This window comes from Hyperolius riggenbachi, chromosome 9, assembly GCF_040937935.1.
Source record: "Hyperolius riggenbachi isolate aHypRig1 chromosome 9, aHypRig1.pri, whole genome shotgun sequence".
NCBI lineage: Eukaryota > Metazoa > Chordata > Amphibia > Anura > Hyperoliidae > Hyperolius > Hyperolius riggenbachi.
In genome coordinates, this window is record NC_090654.1 from 298,797,093 (window position 1) to 298,804,592 (window position 7,500).

At 48.1% G+C, this 7,500-nt stretch overlaps 1 long non-coding RNA gene across 1 annotated transcript in view; it reads right to left on the reverse strand.

The window, feature by feature from the left end:
- Positions 1–7,500, reverse strand: part of LOC137533390 (uncharacterized) — a 37,703-nt gene continuing 30,203 nt past the window's right edge. The window contains exons 3-4 of the long non-coding RNA XR_011024184.1: positions 6,673–6,710; positions 1–15 (exon numbers count right to left, since the gene is read on the reverse strand). This is a non-coding gene — a long non-coding RNA (uncharacterized lncRNA). The remainder of the gene's footprint in view (positions 16–6,672; positions 6,711–7,500) is intronic.

Consider the following 7,500-nt stretch of genomic DNA (forward strand, 5'->3'; position numbering starts at 1 on the left):
CATCTCCGGAACTGTCTGCAATGATATCAGTCAGTGACATCACAGTGTGGAATATCTGGAATGGCCGTCCAGCCCACCAAGAACAACGCGGCCGGCCATCCAGCCAACCAAGCACAACGCGGCCGGCCGTCCAGCCCACCAAGCACAACGCGGCCGGCCGTCCAGCCCACCAAGCACAACGCGGCCGGCCGTCCAGCCCATCAAGCACAACGCGGCCGGCCGTCCAGCCCACCAAGCACAACGCGGCTGGCCGTCCAGCCCACCAAGCACAACGCGGCCGGCCGGCCAGCCCACCAAGTACAACGCGGCCGGCCGTCCAGCCCACCAAGCACAACGCGGCCGGCCGTCCAGCCCACCAAGCACAACGCGGCTGGCCGTCCAGCCCACCAAGCACAACGCGGCCGGCCGTCCAGCCCACCAAGTACAACGCGGCCGGCCGTCCAGCCCACCAAGTACAACGCGGCCGGCCGTCCAGCCCACCAAGTACAACGCGGCCGGCCGTCCAGCCCACCAAGTACAACGCGGCCGGCCGTCCAGCCCACCAAGTACAACGCGGCCGGCCGTCCAGCCCACCAAGCACAACGCGGCCGGCCAGCCCACCAAGTACAACGCGGCCGGCCGTCCAGCCCACCAAGCACAACGCGGCCGGCCAGCCCACCAAGTACAACGCGGCCGGCCGTCCAGCCCACCAAGCACAACGCGGCCGGCCAGCCCACCAAGTACAACGCGGCCGGCCGTCCAGCCCACCAAGCACAACGCGGCCGTCCAGCCCACCAAGTACAACGCGGCCGGCCGTCCAGCCCACCAAGCACAACGCGGCCGGCCAGCCCACCAAGTACAACGCGGCCGGCCAGCCCACCAAGCACAACGCGGCCGGCCGTCCAGCCCACCAAGCACAACGCGGCCGGCCAGCCCACCAAGCACAACGCGGCCGGCCGTCCAGCCCACCAAGCACAACGCGGCCGGCCGTTCAGCCCACCAAGCACAACGCGGCCGGCCGTTCAGCCCACCAAGCACAACGCGGCCGGCCGTCCAGCCCACCAAGCACAACGCGGCCGGCCGTCCAGCCCACCAAGCACAACGCGGCCGGCCGTCCAGCCCACCAAGCACAACGCGGCCGGCCGTCCAGCCCACCAAGCACAACGCGGCCGGCCGTCCAGCCCACCAAGCACAACGCGGCCGGCCGTCCAGCCCACCAAGCACAACGCGGCCGGCCGTCCAGCCCACCAAGCACAACGCGGCCGGCCGTCCAGCCCACCAAGCACAACGCGGCCGGCCGTCCAGCCCACCAAGCACAACGCGGCTGGCCGTCCAGCCCACCAAGCACAGGGCGCACCAAATCCAATCTATAAGATCCTGCGCTCACACCACTCCTATACCAGATCTTCCATTCTCTATATTCTTATGTGTGCCAATTCCTCAAATAGAAAATCTGACTAGTAAGACAGGACATTAGCACATATTTCCCATACTCCCCCATGTGAGTGCCAAAGATAGCGCTATATTAGCTGGGCCTATAATACAGAGATCATGGTGTGTATATAGAGTGGGGTATAGTGCTGTATTAGCTGGGCCTATAATACAGAGATCATGGTGTGTATATAGAGTGGGGTATAGCGCTGTATTAGCTGTGCCTATAATACAGAGATCATGGTGTGTATATAGAGTGGGGTATAGCGCTGTATTAGCTGGGCCTATAATACAGAGATTATGGTGTGTATATAGAGTGGGGTGTAGTGCTGTATTAGCTGGCCTATAATACAGAGATCATGGTGTGTATATAGAGAGGGGTATAGCGCTGTATTAGCTGGGCCTATAATACAGAGATCATGGTGTGTATATAGAGTGGGGTATAGTGCTGTATTAGCTGGCCTATAATACAGAGATCATGGTGTGTATATAGAGTGGGGTATAGCGCTGTATTAGCTGGGCCTATAATACAGAGATCATGGTGTGTATATAGAGTGGGGTATAGCGCTGTATTAGCTGGGCCTATAATACAGAGACCATGGTGTGTATATAGAGAGGGGTATAGCGCTGTATTAGCTGGGCCTATAATACAGAGATCATGGTGTGTATATAGAGTGGGGTATAGCGCTGTATTAGCTGGGCCTATAATACAGAGATCATGGTGTGTATATAGAGTGGGGTATAGCGCTGTATTAGCTGGGCCTATAATACAGAGATCATGGTGTGTATATAGAGTGGGGTATAGTGCTGTATTAGCTGGCCTATAATACAGAGATCATGGTGTGTATATAGAGTGGGGTATAGCACTGTATTAGCTGGCCTATAATACAGAGATCATGGTGTGTATATATAGAGTGGGGTATAGCGCTGTATTAGCTGGCCTATAATACAGAGATCATGGTGTGTATATAGAGTGGGGTATAGCGCTGTATTAGCTGGGCCTATAATACAGAGATCATGGTGTGTGTATATAGAGTGGTGTATAGCGCTGTATTAGCTGGGCCTATAATACAGAGATCATGGTGTGTATATAGAGTGGGGTATAGCGCTGTATTAGCTGGGCCTATAATACAGAGATCATGGTGTGTATATAGAGTGAGGTATAGCGCTGTATTAGCTGGGCCTATAATACAGAGATCATGGTATGTATATAGAGTGGGGTATAGCGCTGTATTAGCTGGGCCTATAATACAGAGATCATGGTGTGTATATAGAGTGAGGTATAGCGCTGTATTAGCTGGGCCTATAATACAGAGATCATGGTGTGTATATAGAGAGGGGTATAGCGCTGTATTAGCTGGGCCTATAATACAGAGATCATGGTGTGTATATAAAGTGGGGTATAGAGCTGTATTAGCTGGGCCTATAATACAGAGATCATGGTGTGTATATAGAGTGGGGTATAGCGCTGTATTAGCTGGGCCTATAATACAGAGATCATGGTGTGTATATAGAGTGGGGTATAGCGCTGTATTAGCTGTGCCTATAATACAGAGATCATGGTGTGTATATAGAGTGGGGTATAGCGCTGTATTAGCTGGGCCTATAATACAGAGATCATGGTGTGTATATAGAGTGGGGTATAGCGCTGTATTAGCTGTGCCTATAATACAGAGATCATGGTGTGTATATAGAGTGGGGTATAGTGCTGTATTAGCTGGCCTATAATACAGAGATCATGGTGTGTATATAGAGTGGGGTATAGTGCTGTATTAGCTGGCCTATAATACAGAGATCATGGTATGTATATAGAGTGGGGTATAGCGCTGTATTAGCTGGGCCTATAATACAGAGATCATGGTATGTATATAGAGTGGGGTATAGCGCTGTATTAGCTGGGCCTATAATACAGAGATCATGGTGTGTATATAGAGTGGGGTATAGCGCTGTATTAGCTGTGCCTATAATACAGAGATCATGGTGTGTATATAGAGTGAGGTATAGCGCTGTATTAGCTGGGCCTATAATACAGAGATCATGGTGTGTATATAGAGTGGGGTATAGTGCTGTATTAGCTGTGCCTATAATACAGAGATCATGGTGTGTATATAGAGTGAGGTATAGCGCTGTATTAGCTGGGCCTATAATACAGAGATCATGGTGTGTATATAGAGTGGGGTATAGTGCTGTATTAGCTGTGCCTATAATACAGAGATCATGGTGTGTATATAGAGTGAGGTATAGCGCTGTATTAGCTGGGCCTATAATACAGAGATCATGGTGTGTATATAGAGTGGGGTATAGCGCTGTATTAGCTGGCCTATAATACAGAGATCATGGTGTATATATAGAGTGGGGTATAGTGCTGTATTAGCTGGGCCTATAATACAGAGATCATGGTGTGTATATAGAGTGGGGTATAGTGCTGTATTAGCTGGCCTATAATACAGAGATCATGGTGTGTATATAGAGGGGGGTATAGCGCTATATTAGCTGGCCTATAATACAGAGATCATGGTGTGTATATAGAGTGAGGTATAGCGCTGTATTAGCTGGGCCTATAATACAGAGATCATGGTGTGTATATAGAGAGGGGTATAGCGCTGTATTAGCTGGGCCTATAATACAGAGATCATGGTGTGTATATAAAGTGGGGTATAGAGCTGTATTAGCTGGGCCTATAATACAGAGATCATGGTGTGTATATAGAGTGGGGTATAGCACTGTATTAGCTGGGCCTATAATACAGAGATCATGGTGTGTATATAGAGTGGGGTATAGCGCTGTATTAGCTGTGCCTATAATACAGAGATCATGGTGTGTATATAGAGTGGGGTATAGCGCTGTATTAGCTGGGCCTATAATACAGAGATCATGGTGTGTATATAGAGTGGGGTATAGCGCTGTATTAGCTGTGCCTATAATACAGAGATCATGGTGTGTATATAGAGTGGGGTATAGCGCTGTATTAGCTGGGCCTATAATACAGAGATCATGGTGTGTATATAGAGTGGGGTATAGCGCTGTATTAGCTGTGCCTATAATACAGAGATCATGGTGTGTATATAGAGTGGGGTATAGCGCTGTATTAGCTGGGCCTATAATACAGAGATCATGGTGTGTATATAGAGTGGGGTATAGTGCTGTATTAGCTGGCCTATAATACAGAGATCATGGTGTGTATATAGAGGGGGGTATAGCGCTATATTAGCTGGCCTATAATACAGAGAGCATGGTGTGTATATAGAGTGGGGTATAGCGCTGTATTAGCTGGACCTATTATACAGAGATCATGGTGTGTATATAGAGTGGGGTATAGCACTGTATTAGCTGGGCCTATAATACAGAGACCATGGTGTGTATATAGAGTGGGGTATAGCGCTGTATTAGCTGGGCCTATAATACAGAGATCATGGTGTGTATATAGAGTGGGGTATAGCGCTGTATTAGCTGGGCCTATAATACAGAGATCATGGTGTGTATATAGAGTGGGGTATAGCGCTGTATTAGCTGGGTCTATAATACAGAGATCATGGTGTGTATATAGAGTGGGGTATAGCGCTGTATTAGCTGGGCCTATAATACAGAGATCATGGTGTGTATATAGAGTGGAGTATAGCGCTGTATTAGCTGGCCTATAATACAGAGATCATGGTGTGTATATAGAGTGGGATATAGCGCTGTATTAGCTGGGCCTATAATACAGAGATCATGGTGTGTATATAGAGTGGGGTATAGTGCTGTATTAGCTGGGCCTATAATACAAAGATCATGGTATGTATATAGAGTGGGGTATAGCGCTGTATTAGCTGTGCCTATAATACAGAGATCATGGTGTGTATATAGAGTGGGGTATAGCGCTGTATTAGCTGGGCCTATAATACAGAGATCATGGTGTGTATATAGAGCGGGATATAGCGCTGTATTAGCTGGGCCTATAATACAGAGATCATGGTGTGTATATAGAGTGGGGTATAGCGCTGTATTAGCTGGGCCTATAATACAGAGATCATGGTGTGTATATAGAGTGGGGTATAGCGCTGTATTAGTTGGGCCTATAATACAGAGATCATGGTGTGTATATAGAGTGGGGTATAGCGCTGTATTAGCTGTGCCTATAATACAGAGATCATGGTGTGTATATAGAGTGGGGTATAGCGCTGTATTAGCTGGGCCTATAATACAGAGATCATGGTGTGTATATAGAGCGGGGTATAGCGCTGTATTAGCTGGGCCTATAATACAGAGATCATGGTGTGTATATAGAGTGGGGTATAGCGCTGTATTAGCTGGGTCTATAATACAGAGATCATGGTGTGTATATAGAGTGGGGTATAGCGCTGTATTAGTTGGGCCTATAATACAGAGATCATGGTGTGTATATAGAGTGGGGTATAGCGCTGTATTAGCTGGGCCTATAATACAGAGATCATGGTGTGTATATAGAGTGGGGTATAGCGCTGTATTAGCTGGGCCTATAATACAGAGATCATGGTGTGTATATAGAGCGGGGTATAGCGCTGTATTAGCTGGGCCTATAATACAGAGATCATGGTGTGTATATAGAGTGGGGTATAGCGCTGTATTAGCTGGGTCTATAATACAGAGATCATGGTGTGTATATAGAGTGGGGTATAGCGCTGTATTAGTTGGGCCTATAATACAGAGATCATGGTGTGTATATAGAGTGGGGTATAGCGCTGTATTAGCTGGGCCTATAATACAGAGATCATGGTGTGTATATAGAGTGGGGTATAGCGCTGTATTAGCTGGGCCTATAATACAGAGATCATAGTATTTATAGAGCGGTGACGTATTCTGCAGCGCTGTACAGAGTATATTGTCACTGAAATGTCTCTCAGAAGGGCTCGTACTCTAATTCTACCACAGTCATATGTCTATGGATATATCGTGTAGTGCATGTATCGTAGTGTAGGGCCAATTTAGGGGAAAGCCAATTAACTTATCTGTTTGTTATTGGGATGTGGGAGGAAACCAGAGTATGCGGAAGAAACCCACACAGACACGGGGAGAACATACAAACTCCTTGCAGACAACAATGAGAGCGTGATTGAGGAGACACATGGCCAGGACCATGCATGCGCCATGGAGGGGGGGGGGGGGGGGGGCGTGGAGCCGTGCAGGTCAGACTTTAATTGGGGAGACAATGGAACAGAGGAACCTACAGACGGCTGGAAGAAGCCCCAAGTAAATAAATGAAACATGCAGAAACATTTCGGAATGATCGCACAAGCAGCTCACCTTTATTTGCTAGTATCTCCTAAAATGTCCCGGAGCACCTATAGGGGAAAATAAACCATAAATCAGCAGAAGTGGTAAGAGAACACGGTTAGTGACGGCTTGTGACAATAGCTTCTGAACATTAGGTTTGTTTTTTTAGGCTAAGGTCCACATTACACGTGAAAGAATGCCACATCACTAAGAAAAAAGACACACACACACACCACACTGTACACACACCACACTGTACACACACCACACTGTACACACATACATTAGCAAGAGGTCAGCTTCCATGCTAGGGAAAATTCAAAGAAAAAAAAAAAACACACACACACTACACATACACACTACACTACACACATTAGCAAGAGGTCAGCTCCCATCCCGGAGAATTCAAAGAAAAAAACACACATAACATTAGGAAGAGCTTTTAAAATCACAAAGTGCTCAGAAAAGTAGCGTGAATGAGTCCTTAGCCACAGCCCCTGAACAAGCATGCAGCAGATCAGGTGCTCTGACTGAAGTGTGACTGGATTAGCTGCATGCTGGTTTCAGGGTTGTGATTCAGACACTACTGACGTTTGGCAGCCACATATTCCTCTCACTTCAGTTGTCCTTTCAAGGTAATATCCATGCCGCAGCTCCACTCTCAGGCGCCATCTCCCAGTCATGTCCAGAAGCCGACCTCTACTGCGCCTGCGCACGCGTCACTGTCAATCAAGTCCATGTTGTCCGGAGCGTACTGCGCAGGCACAGAACCTGCAGCGTGGGACATGGCGCCTGCCAGGGGAAGGAGGAAGCCCCGGGTAGATAATTCTTTCTTTTACCAGCCTGAATATTACCTTT